Source organism: Bubalus bubalis, chromosome 9 (assembly GCF_019923935.1).
Source record: "Bubalus bubalis isolate 160015118507 breed Murrah chromosome 9, NDDB_SH_1, whole genome shotgun sequence".
NCBI classification, from domain to species: Eukaryota; Metazoa; Chordata; class Mammalia; order Artiodactyla; family Bovidae; genus Bubalus; species Bubalus bubalis.
This window is the reverse complement of record NC_059165.1, coordinates 5,685,557-5,706,126: the sequence shown is the minus strand read 5'-3', so window position 1 is coordinate 5,706,126 and position 20,570 is coordinate 5,685,557.

The window sequence follows — 20,570 nt, the reverse complement described above, 5'->3', positions numbered from 1 at the left end:
CAATGGATGTGAGTCTGAGGGAACTTGGGAGTTGGTGATGGACAGGGAGGCCTGGCATGCTGCAATTCATGGGGTTGCAAAGAGTCGGACACGACTGAGCAACTGATCTGATCTGATCTGATACATACATATTTCCTTTATAGAAGGTATCATTCTAATCATGGGTAAACAAAAGAACCAAGTCATAGTCCTTGCCTTCTAGAAGTGCCCATCCTGGATGCCTAGAGAAGTATACCCTAAGAGAAGTATACTCTAAGGGAAGTATACTCTATTTTCACTTTGCTGAGAGTATTTCTTCAATAAACACATGTTGAATTTTATAAAATTTATTTTCTATTTCTGTTGATATTATACCACTTTTATTCTTTAGCTTGTTACTGTGGTACATTGCATTGTTTAAGTTTGAAGTGTTGAACTAGTCTTTCATTACTAACATAAACTCTACTTGAATGTAATATATTATCATTTTATATATTGCTAGATTTTATCTGTTAATATTTAGCTGAGGATTTTCTGTCTGTATTCAAGATGAAAATTTGTAGTTTTCTTTCCTTATAATTTTCATCTGATATGATATAAGGATGTTGCATGATATGTTAGGAAAGATTTTCTCCCATTCGATTTTCTGGATACATTATGTACAAAATATATGACTTCTGTCTTAAATGTGTTGTACAGTTCACCAGTGAAACCACCAGGGATTGAGATTTTCTTTGTTAGATATTACACTGTTTATTGTAAATTTCAGTGATAGTAAATTTTGATAGCTTGTATCTTTTAAGGGTTTAGTACATTCCATCGAATTTTTTTCAAATTTATTGCCATAGAGTCATTTATAATATTGTCCTGCTATTATTTTAATATCAGAGGAGTATGCATTGTGTATTCTTTCCTTTCTTTGTTGGGCTTGCTAGAGGTATATCAATTTAATTGATCTTGAAAAAAACAAGAAATGTTGGCTTACTGATTTTCTCTACTGTTTGCTTGTAATTTCACTGATCTCTGCTCTAATCACTGTTATCATATTCCTTGTTTGCTGTAGGTTTATTTTGCCCTTCTCTCTCTCATTCTTAAAGGTGAAAGCTTACTGCTTTTGGATCACTCTTCTGTTCCAATATATGCATTTAATGCTATAAACGTCCCTCTAAGAACTGTTTTATCAGTACCCAACAGGTGTAACTATTTTTATTTAATTCAAAATATTTAATTCATATTTTAATTATCTACAAAATATATGGCTACATATATTCAATATTCATAATTCAATATAATTCAATATTTTTATTTAATTCAAAATATTTTCTTACATAGCTGAGACTTCCTTTTCAGACAACAGATTGTTTAGAAGTCCATTGTTTAACTTCCAACTTTGGGGATTTTGAAGGGATTTTCCAGATATCTTTTTTTTTTTTTTTTTTTAAACTTTACATAACTGTATTAGTTTTGCCAAATATCAAAATTCCAGATATCTTTTTGTAATTTATCTCTAGCATACTATTATGGTCATAGGATATGCTTTATATGGTATCAGTTTTATTAGCTTAATTGCTTGCCCTTCATTCCTGAAGTTACAAATTTTCTTCTGGAATCATTTTTGTTTAGCTTAAGGAACTTTATTTGGGGGGGGGGTGGGAAGTCAGATAGTGACAGATTATCTTATTTTTCCTTAATCTAAGAATGTCTTTATTTCAGTAATTTTTGAAGGATATTTTAACTGGATACAGAATTCTATGTTGAGAAAGAGTGGAGTCAAGATGGGATCAAGAGAGTGGGATCAAGATCAGAGTATGAAGATTCTGAACTCACTTATTCCCACACATCAAAACTACAAGCACATATATAGAACAACTTTATCTAAAACCAACCTGAATACCAGCAGAACAGCTCTTCTACAATTAAGGAAATAAAGAAAAAAAAAAAAATACTGAAATGGGTGGGAGGGACAGAGACATGACTTAATCAGGACCTACACCTCAAGTGAGCAACCAAAGAAGGAAGAGACTCTCACAAACGCAGAGGTCCTCCCTGAGGAGAAAGAAGTTTGAGCCTTGCATTGGGCATCCTTGCCCTGGGGATGGGCAACAGGAAGATAAGCCCCTAACTGGTTCTGGAAAGTAGCAGGGCTTTTGAGCTGGAGGGCTAGAGAAAACCAAGTGTGCTCCCAAAGGGCTTACACAAAACTTACTTCCTCTGAGTCCAAAGCAGAAGCAGCAGGCTGAAAAGTGTCTGGCACTCAAGTCAACTTGCCAAGACTGCTCAGGTAAGCCCCTTGATATGGCTGAAAATAGAAACACAACTTTCCAAAATCTTTGGGATACAGCCAGAAAAATAAATAAATAAATAAATAAAGAGCTCTAAGAGGGAAGTTCTTAGTGATACAGCTACTTCAAGAAACAAAAAAAACCTCAAATAAGCAATCTAACCTTATATCTAGAGAAATTAGAAAAAGATGAGCAAACAATGAATTAGAGAAAAAGAAATAAAAAGATCACAGCAGAAATAAATAAAATTGAGGATAAAAAGCAATATGAAAGGTCAAGGAAACTAAGAGCTGGTTTTCTAAACATATTTTTAAAGATTGAAAAGCCTTTAGCTAGAATCATTGAGAGAAAAAGAGAGAGTACTCAAATAAATATAATTAGAAATGGAAGAGGAGAAATTACAACCAATATCACAGATATACTAACAATCACAAATTTACAGAATTATACACCAAAATTGGACAACCTAGAAGAAATGAATGAATTACTAGAAACAAATAAGTGTCCATGACTGAATCAGGAAGAAATAGAAAGCCTTAACAGACTGATTAACTGAAGAAATAGAAAACCTTAACAGGCTAATGAAATTGAATCTATAATCAATCAACACTCAACAAACAAAAGTCCAGGACCAGATGGCTTCACAAGGGAACTCAACTACATCTTTAGAGTTAATACCTATGTCTCTAAAACTATTTCAAAAAAATGAACCAGATGGAATACTTCCAAACTTATATTAGACCATCATCATCCTAATATCAAAACAAGACAAAGACAGTACCCTCCACCCACAAAAAAATTACAGACTAGTGTCACTGATGAACAGATGTGGGAAGCTCCAACAAAATATTGGCAAACTGAATTCAACAATAAACTGAAAGGATCATATATTATGATCAAGTGAGAATTGTTCCAGGGATACACGAATGTTATAATATCTACAAATAAGTAAATGTGATAAAACGCATTGACAAATAAAGGATTAAAACCATATGGTCATTTTGATGCATTTGTGTTCAGTTGCTAAGTCATGTCCAACTCTGTGCGACCCCATGGACTGCAGCAAGCCAGGATCCTCTGTCCACGGAATTTTCTGGGCAAGAATACTGGATTAGGTTGCCATTTCCTACTCAAGGTATCTTCCTGACCAGGGATCCAACCTACGTCTCCTGTGTCTCCTGCATTGGAAGGTGGATTCTTTACCACTGAGCCGCCTGGGAAGCCTGGTCTTCATGGTAGATGCAGAAAACTCAGACAAAATTCAACATCCACTCATAATGAAAGCTCACAATGAAATTAATATGGAAGGAATATACATTAACATATTAATAGTAAAGATGAATTATGACAAACTCACAGCTAACATCATACTCAACAGTGAAAATCTGAGAGCTTTCCCTGTAAAATCAGAAACAAGACAAAGATGCTCATCTTTGCCACTTTTATTCAACATAGCATTGAAGTCTTAGCCACAGCAATCAGACAAGTAAAAGAAATAAAAAGCATCTATATTAAAAGGGGAGAAGTAAACAATCATTCTGTAGATATCATTATACCACATATCAAAAACCATAAAGACTATCCCCCAAATACTATTAAAACTATTGAAATAAGTTCAGTAAAATTTCAGAATACAAAATTAATATACAGAAGTATGTTACATATCTACAAACTAACAATGAACTATAAGAAAAAGAAAACAAGAAAACAATCCCATTTATAATCATGTAAAAATTAAATAAATACCTAGGGGTAAGTTTAACAAAGGAGGTGAAAGACCTGAAAACTATAAGATGATGAAGAAAGAAATGGAAGATAACACAAATAAATGAAAAGATACACTGTATACATGGATTGGAAGAAGTAATATCTGTACCACCAAAAACAATCTCTAATTTCAATGCTGTTTTCTAAGTGCAATTCCTGTCAAAATACACATGGCATTTTTCAGAGAACTGGAATAAATAATCCAAAAATTTGTATGAAAACGTAAAATACCACAAATAGCCAAAGCAATATTGAGAAGGAAAAAAGTTGGAGGTATCAAGCTCCCTGATTTCAGACTGTACTAAAATTTGTAGTCATCAAAATAGTAGGTTCTGCCACAAAAACAGATTGCTGTTGTTCAGTCACTATGTTGTGTCTGACTTTTTGCAACCCCATAAACTGTAGCACTCCAGGCTTCCCTGTCCTTAACTATCTCCATGAGTTTGCTCAAACTCATGTCCATAGAGTCAGTGATGCCATCCAACCATCTCATCCTCTGTTGCCCCCTTATCCTCTCGCCCTCAGTCTTTTCCAGCATCAGAGCCTTTTCCAATGAGTTAGCTCCTCAAATCAGGTGGCCAAAGTATTGGAGTTTCAGCTTCAAAACCAGACCTTCCAATGAATATTCAGGGTTGACATCCTTTAGGATTGACAGGTTTGATTTCCTTGCTGTCCAAAGGACTGTCAAGAGTTTTCTCCAACACCACAGTTCAAAAGCATCAATTCTTCGGCACTTAGCCTTCTTCCTGGTCCAACTCTCATATCCATACATAACTACTGGAAAAAAATTTTTTTTGACTATAGAGATCTTTGTTGGCAAAGTGATGCCTCTGCTTTTGCAGCACAATGTCTAGATTTGTCATAGCTATTCTTCCAAGGAGCAAACATATTTAATATTGTGGCTGCAGTCATCTTCCACATTAAGTTTGGAGCCCAAGAAAATGAAATATGACACTGTTTCCACATTTCCCCCCCTGTTTGGCATGGAGTGATAGAACAGGATGCCATGATCTTCATTTCTTGAATGTTGAGTCATAAGCCAACTTTTTCACTCTTCTTTCACCTTCATCAAGAGCGTCTTTAGTTTCTATTCAATTTTTGCCATTAAAGTGGTATCCTCTGCTTATCTCAGGTTTTGACATTTCTCCTGGCAATCTTGATTCCAGCTTGCGACTCATCCAGACTAGCTTTTCACGTAATGTACTCTGCATATAAATCAAATAAGGCTGTGACAATATACAGCCTTGACTTACTCCTTTCCCAGTTTTGAACCAGTCTGTTGTTCCATGTCTAGTTCTGTTGCTCCTTGTCCTGCATACAGTTTTCTCAAGAGGCAGGTAATATGGTCTGGTATTCCCATCTCATTAGGAATAATCCAGTTTTCTATGACCCACACCATTAAAGACTTTGGCATAGTCAATGAAGCAGAAGTTGATTTTTTTTAATTCCATTTTTTTTTTCTATGATCCAGCAGCAATTTGATCTCTGGTTTCTCTACCTTTCTAAATCCAGCTTGTACATCTGGAAGTTCTCAATTCATGTACTGCTGAAGCCTAGCTTGAAAGATTTTGAGCATAACCTTGTTGGCATGTGAAGTGAGTGCAATTAAATGGCAATTTGAACATTCTTTGGCATTGTCTTTCTTTGGGATTGAAATGAAAACTGACCTTTTCAGTCCTGTGACCTGCTAAGTTTACCAAATTCGCTGATGTATTCAGTGCAGCACTTTACAGCATTATCTTTAAGGATTTGAACTAGCTCAACTGGAATCCCATCACCTCCACTAACTTTGTTCATATTAATGTTTCCTAAGCCCACTTGACTTCACACTCCAGAATGTCTGGCTCTAGGTGAGTGACCACATCATCATTATAATTTAGGTTATTTAAAGTTTTTTTTTTTTTTTTTTTTTGTTCATCTGTGTGTTCTAACCACTTTTTCTTAATCTATTCTGCTTCTGGTAGGTCCTAGCCATTTCTGTCCTTTCTGTTTCTATCTTTGTGTGAGATATTCCCTTGGTATCTCAATTTTCTGAAAGAAATCTCTAGTCCTTCCCATTCTATTGTTTTCCTCTATTTCTTTGCATTGTTCATTTAAGAATGCTTTCCTCTCCCTCCTTGCTCTTCTCTGGAACTCTGAATTCAGTTGGGTCTATCTTCCCCCTTCTTTGCCTTTCACTTCTCTTCTTTCTCATCTATTTGTAAGGCTTCCTCAAACGCTTGCCTTCTTGCGTTTCTATTTCTTGTGGATGGTTTTAATCACAATCTCTTGTACTATGTTATGAACCTCTATCCACAGATGTTAAGGCACTCTGTCTACCAGATATACTCACTGTAATCTATTTGTCACCTCCACTGTGTAATCATAAAGGATTTGATTTAGGCCATACATGGGTGGCCTAGTGGTTTTCCTTACTTTCTTCAATTTAATTCTGAATTTGGAAATAAGGAGTACATGATCTGACCCACAGTCAGCTCCTGGTCTTGTTTTTGGTGACTGTATAGAGCTTCTCCATCTTCGGCAGCAAAGAATATAATACAATCTGATTTCCATACTGACCATTTGGTGATGTCCATGTGTAGAGTCATCTTGTCATTGGAAGAGGGTGTTTGCTATGACCAGTGTGTTCTCTTGGCAAAACTCTATTAGTCTTTGCCCTGCTTCATTTTCACTCCAAGATCAAACTTGCTGTTTTTCCAGGTATCTCTTGACTTCCTAATTTTGCATCCCAGCCCCCTATGATGAAAAGGGCATCCTTTTTTTTTTTTTTTTTTTTTTTTTTTTTTGGTGTTAGTTAAGGTCTTGTAGGTCTTCACAGAATCATGCAACTTCAGCTTCTTCAGCATTACTGGTTGGGGCATAGGCCCCTTTCCCATACACTTCAGTACACACGGTAAATGACACCTGACAGCCAGTGAAGAGAGAGAGATCAATGGAACAGAATAGGCAGCCCAGCAATATGCCCATATACATACAGCCAATTGTATATATAACGGTATATATATATATATTATATATATAATATATATATAATATTGACAGCCCAGCAATATGCCCATATATATACAGTAAACTGTATGTATATCTATATAATTATATATAGACATATATATAATTATAATATAGTTATAACTATAATCTATATAGTTAATATATATAATTTTATGTATATCTATATATTATATGTATACAGTCTATAACAAAAGAGGTATAAAAGTAGACAAGGAAAGACAGTCTCTTCAATAAGTGGTGTGGGAAATAATGCACAACAACATATAAAAAAATTTTTTTAATAGGCCCCTTACACACCTGGGACAAAAATAAACTCAAAATAGATTAAGGATTTAAATATAAGACTTGAAATTATACAACTGCTAGATGAAAACATTGGTAGCATTTTTTTTTAATATTGATCACAGCAATATTTGTTTACATCTGTCTACAAAGGTAAGGGCAAAAAAGCAAAAAATACACAAACAATACTACATCAAACTAAAAGGCCTTTGCACAGCTAGGGAAACCATCAACAAAACTAAAAGGCAGTCTACTTAATGGAAGAAGATATTGCAAATCATATTAATATGCCTGATAAAGTGTTGATTTCCAAATATGAAAATTTTACACAACTCAATATTATAAAGAATATGTTTATACATAAGTTGACCTATAATTAACATACACTATTATATTAATTTCAGACACACAATATAGTAATTTCATATTTTCATTAATAGGATATTATCACCACAATAAGAATAGTTACAATCAAAAAAGTGAAAGTGAAGAGGACCTGAATAGTCATTTTTCCAAAAGTAGACATACAGACAGCTAAAAGGCAAATGAAAAGGTGCTCAACAACATTAACCATTGGGAAATGCAAATCAAAACCACAATGGTGCACTGGGACGACCCAGAGGGAGGGTATGGGGAGGGAGGAGGGAGGAGGGTTCAGGATGGGGAACACATGTATACCTGTGGCAGATTCATTTCAATATTTGGCAAAACCAATACAATATTGTAAAGTTTAAAAATAAATAAAATTAAAAAAAAAAGACACAATGAGATACAACCACACTTTTCAGAATGACTCTCATCCAGCAAAAGAGTTGCAGAAAAACATCTTTTTCTGCTTTATTGACTATGCCAAAGCCTTTGACTGTGGGGATCACAATAAATTGTGAGAAATTCTTCAAAAGATGGGAATAACAGACCATCTGACCTGCCTCTTGAAAAATCTGTATGCAGGAAGCAACAGTTTGAACCGGACATGGAACAACAGACTGGTTCCAAATAGGAAAAGGAGTATGTCAAGGCTGTATATTGTCAACCTACTTATTTAACTTACATGCAGAGTATATTGTGAGAAACGCTGGCCTGCAGGAAGCACAAGCTGGAGTCAAGATTGCTGGGAGAAATATCAATAACCACAGATATGTCGCTAACACCACCCTTATGCCAGAACGTGAAGAAGAACTAAAGAGCCTCTTGATGAAAATGAAAGAAGAGAGTGCAAAAGTTGGCTTAAAGCTCAACATTCAGGAAACGAAGATCATGCCATCTGGTCCCATCACTTTATGGCAAATAGATGGGGAAACAGTGGCTGACTTTATTTTTCTGGGCTCCAAAATCACTGCAGATGGTGACTGCAGCCATGAAATTAAAAGACACTTACTCCTTGGAAGGAAAGTTTTGACCAACCTGGATAGCATATTCAAAAGCAGAGCCATTACTTTGCCAACAAAGGTCCATCTAGTCAAGGCTATGTTTTTTCCTGTGGTCATGTATGGATGTGAGTTGGACTATAAAGAAAGCTGAGCACTGAAGAATTGATGCTTTTGAAGTGTGGTGTTGGAGAAGACTCTTGAGAGTCCCTTGGACTGCAAGGAGATCCAACCAGTCCATTCTAAAGGAGATCAGTCATGAGTGTTCATTGGAAGGACTGATGCTGAAGCTGAAATTCCAATACTTTGGCCACCTGATGCTACGAGTTGACTCATTTGAAAAGACCCTGATGCTGGGAAAGATTGAGGGAAGGAGGACTCGGGGACAATAGAGGATGAGATGGTTGGGTGGCATCACAGTCAATGGACATGGGTGTGGGTGGACTCTGGGAGTTGGTGATGGACAGGGCGGCCTGGAGTGCTGTGGTTCATGGGGTCGCAAAGAGTCAGACATGACTGAGCAACTGAACTGAACTGATCTCCAGAAGACAGCAAATTTTAAGTGTTGACAAGGATGTAGAGAAAAGGAACTCTCTTGCCATGTTGATGGGAATGTAAATTGGTACAGCCACAATGGAAAACAGTATGAAGAATATTCCTTAAAAAATAAGAGAGAGAGAAAGAGAGAGGGAAATATGATCCAACTATTCTTCTTCTGGGTATTTATCTGAAGAATGGGAGAACATTTGAATAGATATATGCATCCACCCCCTGCCACATCCACTGCAGCATTATTTATGATAGTCAAGATATGGAAGCAACCTAAGTGTCCATATTGTTGTTTTACAGTTGCCAAGTCATATCCAACTGTTCGTGACCCCATGGACTGCAGTATGCCAGGTCTACCTGTTCCTCACTATTGAAGCCTAGTTTGAAGGATTTTGAGTATTACCTTCCTAGCATATGAAATGAGTGCAATTATACTGTAGTTTGAGCATTCTTCGGCATTGCCCTTCTTTGTGATTGGAATGAAAACTGACGTTTTCCAGTCCTGTGGCCACTGCTGACTTTTCCAAATTTGCGGACATATTCAGTGAAGCACTTTAACAGCATCATCTTTTAGGATTTGAAATAGCTCAGCTGGAATTCCATCATGATCATTAGCTTTGATTGTAGTACTTCTTCCTAAGGCCCACTAGACTTCATCCTCCAGGATGTCTGGGTCTAGGTGAGTGACCACACCATAGTGGTTATCCAGGTTATTAAGACTCTTTTTTGTATAGTTCTTCTGTGTATTTATGCCACCTCTTCTTAATCTCTTTTTAATGGTTATCTGAATTAAATTCGCCCATTCCCATCCATTCTAGTCGCCTGATTCCTAATATATTGATGTTCACTCTTGCCATCTCCTGCTTGATCAATTCAAAAATATAGTTCAATTTACCTTGATTTGTGGACTTAACATTCCAGGTTCCTGTGCAATATTGTTATTTACAGCATCGGACTTTACATTGTCCACCAGACATACCTACAAGTAAGTGTCATTTCCACTTCAGCCTAGCCTCTTCATTCTTCCTGGAGCTATTTCTCTGCTCTTCCCCAGTAGCTTACTGGACGCCTTTCAACACAGGGGGCTCATCTTCTGGAGTCATATTTTTTTGCCTTTTCATACTGTTCATGGGGTTCTTGAGGCAAGAACACTGAAGTGGCTTCCCATTCCCTTCTTCAGTGGACCGCATTCTATCAGAACTCTCCACCATTACTTGTCCATCTTGGATGTGGAGGTAAGAGCCACTGAGTCTGCAGACTGGGACCTTCACGTGTTTTACCATGGCTGCAAGCCCAGAATTTCAGTTCTTTACTGCTCCAGAGAAGATAAGCACAGAAGATGAGTGCATGTTCTTTTATTCTTCCATCTTGGCACTGAAGCTGTAACTCACCAAAGAAACATACCCAATGTCCAAGAACAAAAGATAAGCCACAGCGAGACAGTAGGAGGAGTGCAATTACAATAAAATCAAATCCCATACTTGCCAGGTGGGCGACCCACAAACTGGAGAACAATAACACCAAAGAAGTTCTCGTACTGTTGCAAAGGTTCTAGGCCCCACATTAAACTTCCCAACCTTAGGATCCAGCAAAGGGACTGGGAATCCCCAGGGAATCTGATTTTGAAGGACAGTGGGATTTGATTACAGAACTTCCACAGGACTGAGGGAAACAGAGACTCTCGGAGGGCACAGTGAAAAGCTGGTGCACACAGGACCCAGGGGAAAGGGGCAGTGACCCCTAATAGACTGAGCAAGACCGGCCTGCGAGTGTTTGAGGGGCCCCTGCATGGGTCAGCAGCAGCCTGCAGCAGGGCCTGGGGCACTGCCCTCAATTATCCTGGGAGGTGCATGTTGGCATAATTCCTTTTGGAGGTTGCCAGCAGCCCTGCCATAGAGCCTTCAGACTCAGGCCAAACTAACAGGAGCGAGCACAGCCCCAGCCATCATCAGACAACTGGATTAAAGGTCCCAATGACTCAGCCATTAAAAATAAAGAAATCCTGTCATTTGTGACAACATGGAAGGACCTAAAGGATATTATACTAAGTGGAAAAAAAAAAGTCAAAGACAACAAAACAGAAATAGGCCAATAGTGGCAGTGATAAAAACTTGTGCTTGCCAGAGAGGAAGGGGTACAGAATGAATGAAAAGTGTGAACAGGATTAAGACGTACAAACTAGCAATTGCAAATGAATCCTAAGGATATAATATACTGCATAGGGAATATAGCCAATAATATTGTAATAACTTAGTGTGTTGTGTAGTGTATAAAAATATTGAATTACTGTATTGTTTCCAAATCTCATATAATATTGTAAGCCAACTATACTTCAATTTTTAAAAAAAGAAAAAAAATTCTAGGTTAAAAGGATTCTTTTTTCATGGTTAGTCTGGTTAGAGATTTGTCAACTTTGCAATTTAACCGGCATCTTGCAGTGGTTCAGTTTGGTTCTCAAGTCCTTTCCTGTGCTTCAGTGGATTGTTCCATTAATTCCATCAGGGTTAGCTCAGACTTATTTATGTTTATGGACCCCTCTCAGGAGCTCTCTTCTCTTGCTCATTCCTCTCCATTACCCCGCCTTCTCTGTACCCTTTAGGGCCCCTTACATCATCTGCTGGATACAATATTTTCTGCTTATTTATTTCTCAGTAATTTAGCTTCCCATCCTGCGAAGCAGTTTCTGGAGCTACCCTCATAGATAAGTGCTGTAAGAAAACACACACACACACACACACACACACACACACAAAGGGAAATCTCCCAGAAGTTTATGGTTCACAGGATATCTGTTCTGTAACTCCTCTGGCCAGGAAAATGGTTTTATCTTGAGCTTTTGGGGCCTGTGATATTCTGCACTATTGATGTCATCTTCCTTTATAAAACCATCTTCTATGGTTTTCACCCTACTTCAATAACTGCCCCAGCTCTGTCTTTAAGTGACTCTCTTGTCAGTTCTATCCCATTTTTCTATACCCTCCAATTTCCAAAATGCAATAGATCTGTGTTTGCACAAAACTGACCCTCCCTTAAACTTTTCTCCCATATTCCTATTTGAATAAACAATTTCCTGGAAATATTTTCAAAAAGTGTAGTCTTTCCTGCTGAGTAAATTCTTTTATTTCATCATGAGCTACCATTGCTTACATTTAAAGTCATTCAGCAGGAAGTCAGCAAGTGAACCAGAAATTTGAAATATTGCCAAAGAGAGTAAATGAAGAGATAACCAATAGGTAAATAATTAGGCATATATTTGTGTACTTACTATTCTTAATATACTTGCAAAATTATTGTAGTTTTAGTACAATTTTAAATGTGTTCTTAGCAAAAAAAAGTATCTGCAATTGGTATCAATCTTCAATAGTATTCTCTAATATTAGGCACAAATGTTTACAAAATTAAATTGACTATTTTAGACAAGAACTTTGAATGCTCTAGTCTTTATCTTATGAAAGAAATTTACTCCCTAAACAATAAAAAAACTTGCTTAATTTAAAATTATTGATAATAATAGTGGTGAGAGTGGGCATCCTTGTCTGAGAGGGAATGCTTTCAGTATTTTTACCATTGAGAATAATGTTTGCTGTGGGTTTGTCATATATGGCGTTTACTATGTTGAGGTACGTTCCTTCCATGTCCATTTTTTGAAGAGTTTTTCATCATTTTAGTGGTGGTTTATTCAAATATTGAATATGACAATAAAATAAATTTTGTTCTGTTAGTATATATGGGTGCAAAATATGCTTTTCCCTTCACATTTGTGATTGATTCCACATTCCTCAATTGCTGTCAGAAGATTATTATGTGTGTATTTTATTCCATGTCATTTCTTCTTAAATGTCCAATAATTCAGAAAACTTTTATTTCCTAATTGGGCACAATCAATGATATTACTAAAAATACTAAAGTGTGAAAGTCAATGATAATTAAGAGCTTTACAATACAGAAAGGTGAACTGAGAATTCCTGTGTTGAAATTATAAGAGAAGAAAATACTAACATTGTACTTGGTAAGAAAAAAAAAATAAATGGGAAAGAGAAAAATAGAATGAATGGAAAGTGCAATTTTATACACAGCTAAAATATAACACACAATGCTTTAAGCTTAAGAAATGTCAAAATCCATATTATAAAGCAATTATCATTCAATTCAAAATAAATTTTAAAAATGTCAAATTCTTTCTGTTGGTGATAGTTGAATCCTCTTTTTTTAAAGTTCTTCCCCAACAAAATTTGATTTCACCTATAAGAAACTACGGATCTCCCTGCTGCCTCAGAGGGTATAGAATCTGCCTGCAGGAGATCTGTGTTCAGTCCCTGGGTTGGGAAGATGCCCTGAAGAAGGGAATGGCAACCCACTCCAGTATTCTTGGCTAGGAAATCCCATGGACTCAGGAGCCTGGTGGGCTACTGTCCATGGGATCACAAAGAGTCAGACATTAAGCAACTAACTTAGTGACCTATCACTTCATTTTCATAGGAACCTATAGCATCTTAATTTCATTTAAATCTTTATGAAGATAATATTCCAGCACTAACCTATGACCAACCTAGATAGCATATTAAAAAGCAGAGACATTACTTTGCCAACAAAGGTCAATTTAGTCAAAGCTATGGTTTTTCCAGTAGTCATGTATGGATGCGAGAGTTGAATTATAAAGAAAGCTGAGCACTGAAGAACTGATGCTTTTGAACTGTGGTGTTGGAGAAGACTCTGGAGAGTCCCTTGGACTGCAAGGATATCAAACCCATCAATATGAAGGGAAATCAGCCCTGAATATTTATTGGAAAGACTGATGCTGAAGCTGAAGCTCCAATAGTTTGTCCACCTTATGAGAAGAGCTGACTCATTGGAAAAGACCCTGATGCTGGTAAATATTAAGGCAGGAGGAGAAGGGGATGACAGAGGATGAGATGGTTGGATGGCATCATTGACTCAATGGACATGAGCTTCAGCAAGCTCTGGGAGTTGGTGATGGACAGGAAGGCCTGGCATGCTGCAGTCCAAGGGGTAGCAAAGAGTCAGGCATACTTGAGGGACTGAACTGAAATGATTCTAACACACTTCTAAAATTAGAACATAATATCCTACTTTTTATTTTAATCTTTTGGAGGATAATATTCTAAAATTAATATATCCAGTAGCTTAAAATATCTTAGTTGATTATGGTTTCTGTGAACATTTTATAGCATACTATTGACTATATTTTACGTTTTGCTATTATATATAAAATAAATTCCTTACTGGCAAAAAAAATCTGTTATTCATCTATGTACCTTGAATAATGCCTATCACAGTGTCTTGAGCACAGTAGAAACTGCATAAAGAACTAAATGTGAGTAGACCAGATTTTTTAGGGCATTTGATACATACATGTCACAGAACTGTCTTCTTTCTGACTCTGGGTCCTTACAGTGCCCCTTGCTGCACTACTTGGGAGCATTCTTCTTTTAATTACTTGTAGTAATCCAGGCACCAAGAAAAGAGGAGATATGAGAATGAGGAAATTCTTAAAGAGGTGTGAAAGTTTCCTTTTAATATTCTTTAGATTGTTAAAATATGTGATAATCATTATGACTTTTAAAGAAATAATAGAATTTTATTTCTTCTAATGCCTGATGCTTCTTACCTAGATCCTCTGTACAGATATGCCAAAACAATGCTAGTACCAAGTTCCATAAGCTGAAATTAATTGATACATATTTATTAACATCTTACATTTCAATAGGAGATAAGATATTATACAAAAACTCAAATGAATATAATATGGTAAGTAGAGAAAAGTTGGGGTTTTTTTTCCCAGTTTATAAAAACTGATACTCAAACTTGCCATCTTAGAACAGTGTGATCAAAAATTACAAAGTCCAGAGGAAACACATCTTGATCACCAAAATCACCCTGTGGTCTGGACAGTGACTGTATGAAGGAAACATATATTCATTAGTATTAGTATATATCAACAGATAGGCTATAAGAGAAAAACTGTTTAAATCATAAGGACAATTAAAATCCCTGTATGTTGCCAAATGAAGTAATTAATTGTGTAAAAAATATTTTTCTCTTACATATATTGCAGTGAAGCTGCTTTTTTATTTTTAAGATTGTTTTAAATTTGTTGTTGTTGTTGTTGTTGTTGTGGCAAGTTGGGGAGAAAGGGGAACCATTATATAGCCAATGAGTATGTCTTAGTTTTTGGTTAGCCTGCATCCCTGATCCATGAGCTTCACTGATGCTTGACATGTTTTGTTTTTCTCCCTTTCTGTAGAACAGGGAGGGTGAAAGGGCTGGATCTGTGTATTTCCATTCTCTGCAGGTAGATTAGGCTCCAATCTCCTGTTGGAAGCTCAAGGGGATTCTTCTCTGATAATCACTAGGAGGGCCTGGTAGGCCTTCAGAAGGTCACACTTTCGAAAGTGCTAGGACTCTCCTATGATCCTGTCTTAGAATTTCAATTCTCAGAATTCTCTCCATTGCACTTACCACAATTCATCAATTACCATTTTCTACTCCGGCATTGGACAAGGAACAACAGACTGGTTCCAAATAGGAAAGGAGTACATCAAGACTGTATATTGTCACCCTGCTTATTTAACTTATATGCAGAGTACATCATGAGAAACACTGGGCTGGAAGAAGCACAAACTGTAATCAACATTGCCGGGAGAAATATCAATAACCTCAGATATGCAGATGACACCACCCTTATGGCAGAAAGTGAAGAGGAACGAAAAAGCCTCTTGATGAAAGTGAAAGAGGAGAGTGAAACAGTTGGCTTAAAGCTCAACATTCAGAAAACAAAGATCATGGCATCTGGTTGCATAACTTCATGGGAAATAGATGGGGAAACAGTGGAAACAGTGTCAGACTTTATTTTGGGGGGCTCCAAAATCACTGCAGATGGTGATTGCAGCCATGAAATTAAAAGATGCTTACTCGTTGGAAGGAAAGTTATGACCAACCTAGATAGCATATTCAAAAGCAGAGATATTACTTTGCCAACAAAGGTCCATCTAGTCAAGGCTATGGTTTTTCCAGTGGTCGTGTATGGATGAAAAGCGCCAAAGAATTGATGCTTTTGAACTGTGGTGTTGGATAAGACTCTTCAGAGTTCCTTGGACTATAAGGAGATCCAACCAGTCCATCTTAAAGGAGATTAGTCCTGGGTGTTCATTGGAAGGACTGGTGCTGAAGCTGAAACTCCAATACTTTGGCCACCTTATGCAAAGAGTTGGCTCATTGGAAAAGACCCTGATGCTGGGAGGGATTGGGGGCAGGAGGAGAAGAGGACGACAGAGGATGAGATGACTGGATGGCATCACTGACTCGATGGACGTGAGTTTAAGTGAACTCCGGGAGTTGGTAATGCACAGGGAGGCCTGGCGTGCTGCAATTCATGGGGTCAAAAAGAGTCAGACATGACTGAGTGACTGAACTGAACTGAACTCCAGCATTGGGTCTGCATGTGAGTTTCTGCTCCCATAAATTAAGGTTCTCTTTATCCATCTGTCTCTTCAGTTTTGGCATCAGCAGTTTAATCAGTGACTCCACTTCTCTGACAGTTCTAAGAAGGATTGTTGGTTTATCACTTTGTTCAATTTATTACTTGTGTTTAGGGCAGAAATTAAAAGACACTTACTCCTTGGAAGGAAAGTTATGACCAACCTAGATAGCATATTCAAAAGCAGAGACATTACTTTGCCAACAAAGGTCCGTCTAGTCAAGGCTATGCTTTTTCCAGTGGTCATGTATGGATGTGAGAGTTAGACTGTGAAGAAGGTGAGCACCAAAGAATTGATGCATTGAACAATTCATCAATTGTGGTGTTGTAGAAGACTCTTGAGAGTCCCTTGGACTGCAAGGAGATCTAACCAGTCCATTCTGAAGGAGATCAGCCCTGGGATTTCTTTGGAAGGAATGATGCTAAAGCTGAAACTCCAGTACTTTGGCCACCTCATGCGAAGTGTTGACTCATTGGAAAAGACTCTGATGTTGGGAGGGATTGGGGGCAAGAGGAGAAGGGGACGACAGAGGATGAGATGGCTGGATGGCATCACTGACTCGATGGACGTGAGTCTGAGTGAACTCCGGGAGTTGGTGACGGACAGGGAGGCCTGGTGTGCTGCGATTCATGGGGTCGCAAAGAGTCGGACACTGCCGGGGTCCAGCCCCGGCTGATCCAGGGTATTCGAAGCGGGGACGGCGTCGGCGACTTATTTAATTATTTATTCATCAAAGATATAAAGAGTAATAGAATAAGGATAGCTCAGTGAGAAAATTCAGTGGAGAAAAGCGGCTGAAATAAGGATAGCTCAGTAAGAAAATTCAGTGGAGAAAAGAAGCTGAGTGGCTTGGTTTATGCGGAAAATCAATATAACCCGTGACACCAGGTTAGCTCTGACCACGGAGGCCGCAGGCGCCCTCTCGAATAGCGGAAGGTGCCCCACCTTAGACACCTTCTCGAGTGGGTCTTAGAAGCCCAGGCAAATAAATGGTCGCAGAGGACATCCACGCTCCAGATGGACGCTCAGCCGGAAGTTAAAGGGAAGAATGACATGGGGAGACCAAGTTTCAGTGAACAAGGCCCGCACTTTATTTTCCAAAGTAGTTTTTATACCTTAAGTTATGCATAGAGGATAATGGGGGAAGGGGTAGAGTCATGCAGCAAGCCAGGCTTTTTTCCTTTATCATATGCAAAAGTTCAGGTGATAGACATCATCTTCTGGCCCGGAGGCCTGTTAACATTTTAAGAAACTTATCTTTCTCTAAAGGTGATTATTCCAAAGTCAGGCGCCAGCCTTCCAAAAAGCATTGAACAAAGCTGCATTTTACATTTCTATACACCCATTATATCAATCAATACACTGCCAAGGACACAGTAGGTAAGGAGTATGGAGACTTAGCAGCAAACATTGGCCCAACAAGTGAAAAACCCTTCACCAATACAATTTCTAATCAATCTTTTAACTACTCAAAGCAATCTGTGTTTAGACAGTTTAGAACATCTCCTGCCTCTCACAGTTGGGAGGCTCTGAACAATCACATGTGGCCGGAAAAACCTATTCAGGCAGGCTAGAGGATTTCCAAAGGAGTTTGTAGGTTAAACACTGTCACACCCAGGAATTATTAACTGGAGCTGTAAGCTAACTCTTTTTTCAGAGAGAGGTAGTGGGGGACAGCCCCCCGTAAAGTCAGAGGTGTAGGTGAAAGCACAAAGCAGAAAGTAGGCAGACTCTGGTTTTGGGGGTAGATGCTCGAGAATTTCCAGGGGGACTCCTGAGGCTCGATCCCGCCTTTGCGTATGCCGAGCCTCCTTCCTCATGACCTTTGTCACGGGCGGAGTGCCTCACGCTGGCTCCCGGCAGTGATAGAATTCCAGTTGAGCTATTACAGATCCTCACTCAATATGCAATATGCACTCAATATGCAATATGTCGGCTCCCGGCAGGACACAACTGAGCGACTGAACTGAACTGAACTGAGAGACTTCTAAGTTCCTTTGCCTGGACTGGAAACCAGTGGTCCTGAATTGGTTTCTCTCTCTGTGTGTCTCTCTCTCTCTCTCAAACACACACACACAAACACAAGGCTTTCTTCATTTTCCATCTCCTTTTAATATCTCCTTACATTTGGGAGGGAGTAGGGATGTAAAAGATGATTGAGAACTTTCAGCATATGACTGGGTCTTGTCAGCTATGTACTTTATTTCAGGATAAAAACTCTGATAGCAAACACTTTGTATTTTAATATCAAACTGACCCACTTTTAATTTCCAACTTGAAAAGATCTGACTGCCCAAATACAAAGAGTCAAATATTGAAAGAGATTCTGGTTTTCAACAGAAACTGTGTCATTTGTTACTTAATCACCACACCCACTAAGGTTTTCTTTATGATAACCTTGCTCCCAAGTATACCTGTTTTTTCTCAGGTCAGTCTCACTATTTTAACTCCTCCAGAAAATGAACTGGTTTCCCTCTGGAAGAGGCTATGACTAGGCTGTGTAGTGTGAAGGATCTCTAGCCTTCACACTGCCTCTTAAACTACTTACAACTACCCTTCCTCATTGTAGCCATCTCTTTCGTTCGCCCTAACTCCCAGCAGGACCTGATGTTCCAATTCCTGAGGCCAAGAGGAATTCTGTAATGAGACTCAGAATTTTTCTCAGTTTGCACCACTAGTGATTAAGAATTTGGATTTCTCAGGTCAGATAACCCAGGTCTGTTAATTCATTTACCACTATTCCATCTACATTTTAGCTTCCAACTTCGTTGCTCTTCTCTGCCTTCTAGTTTTCTCCACCACTGGAGTTTCACATCCTTAAAACAATCCCTTTAACATTTTTTTCCAGAATTTTGTTACACTGTGAAAATAGATACCAGCATACAATCCATCATTTTAACTGAAAATCCCTACAATGCTCTTACTAACATATAATCAAGGTATTAGAGCAAATGCACTCCACCCATGAAAGAGTGCACCGCAAATTTAATTTCACTAAGGACATTTAATCTACTAATTCTGCTAATAAGTCAAAATGTTAAAAAGTTGATCAAGAAAATTAGAATCTCAAAACAAATAATATCATTTTTTTTCAAAAATAAGTCTACCTCTTTAAAAGAATAAAGAGGAAATTGTGTTAAAGAAAACTTGTAGAATGAGTAAACTACAAAACATCATAAAGTATTTCCTGATTTGTTTTCCCAAAATATTCCCTGTGTCCTCCAAGAAGAGAAATATGGTTGTTAAGACTCATCAAATATGCCACTTAATCCCACAGGCAAATATAAGATGTGGCTCTAATATTTTCTGTTTTTTTGTGTTTATGAAACTATAAAGTACAATTAATCAGAATGCAATAAAAATATATTAAGTGTGATTTTGCTAGCTTTTATTCTAGCAAAAAAGGAAAGAATAATTATCTTTCCTTCCTAAGTAAACACTTTGAAATTTTGGAATATATGATTAATTGAAACTTGAGATACCAATGAGTATAACACTGGCTATATTGCTAAAGTTGTCAGAAGATAAAGTTTATATTTAATAAACATGGCAAGACATAACTGCTTGACTGTAATAGTTCTAGCAGGTAAGACTCTTACAAGCTCGGAGTGCTCAGACGCTAAGTCGTGTTCAACTCTCTGCGATCCCACGGAGTATAACGCTCCAGGATTCCCTGCCTATGGGATTCTCTCCGCAAGAATACTGAAGTGGGAGCCATTTCCTTCTCCAGGGAACCCCCCAACCCAGGAGCAAACCCACGTGTCTGAAGTCTCCTACATCGGCAGGCAGATTCTGTACCACCAGCACCACCAGGGAAGAGTAACATGTTCTGA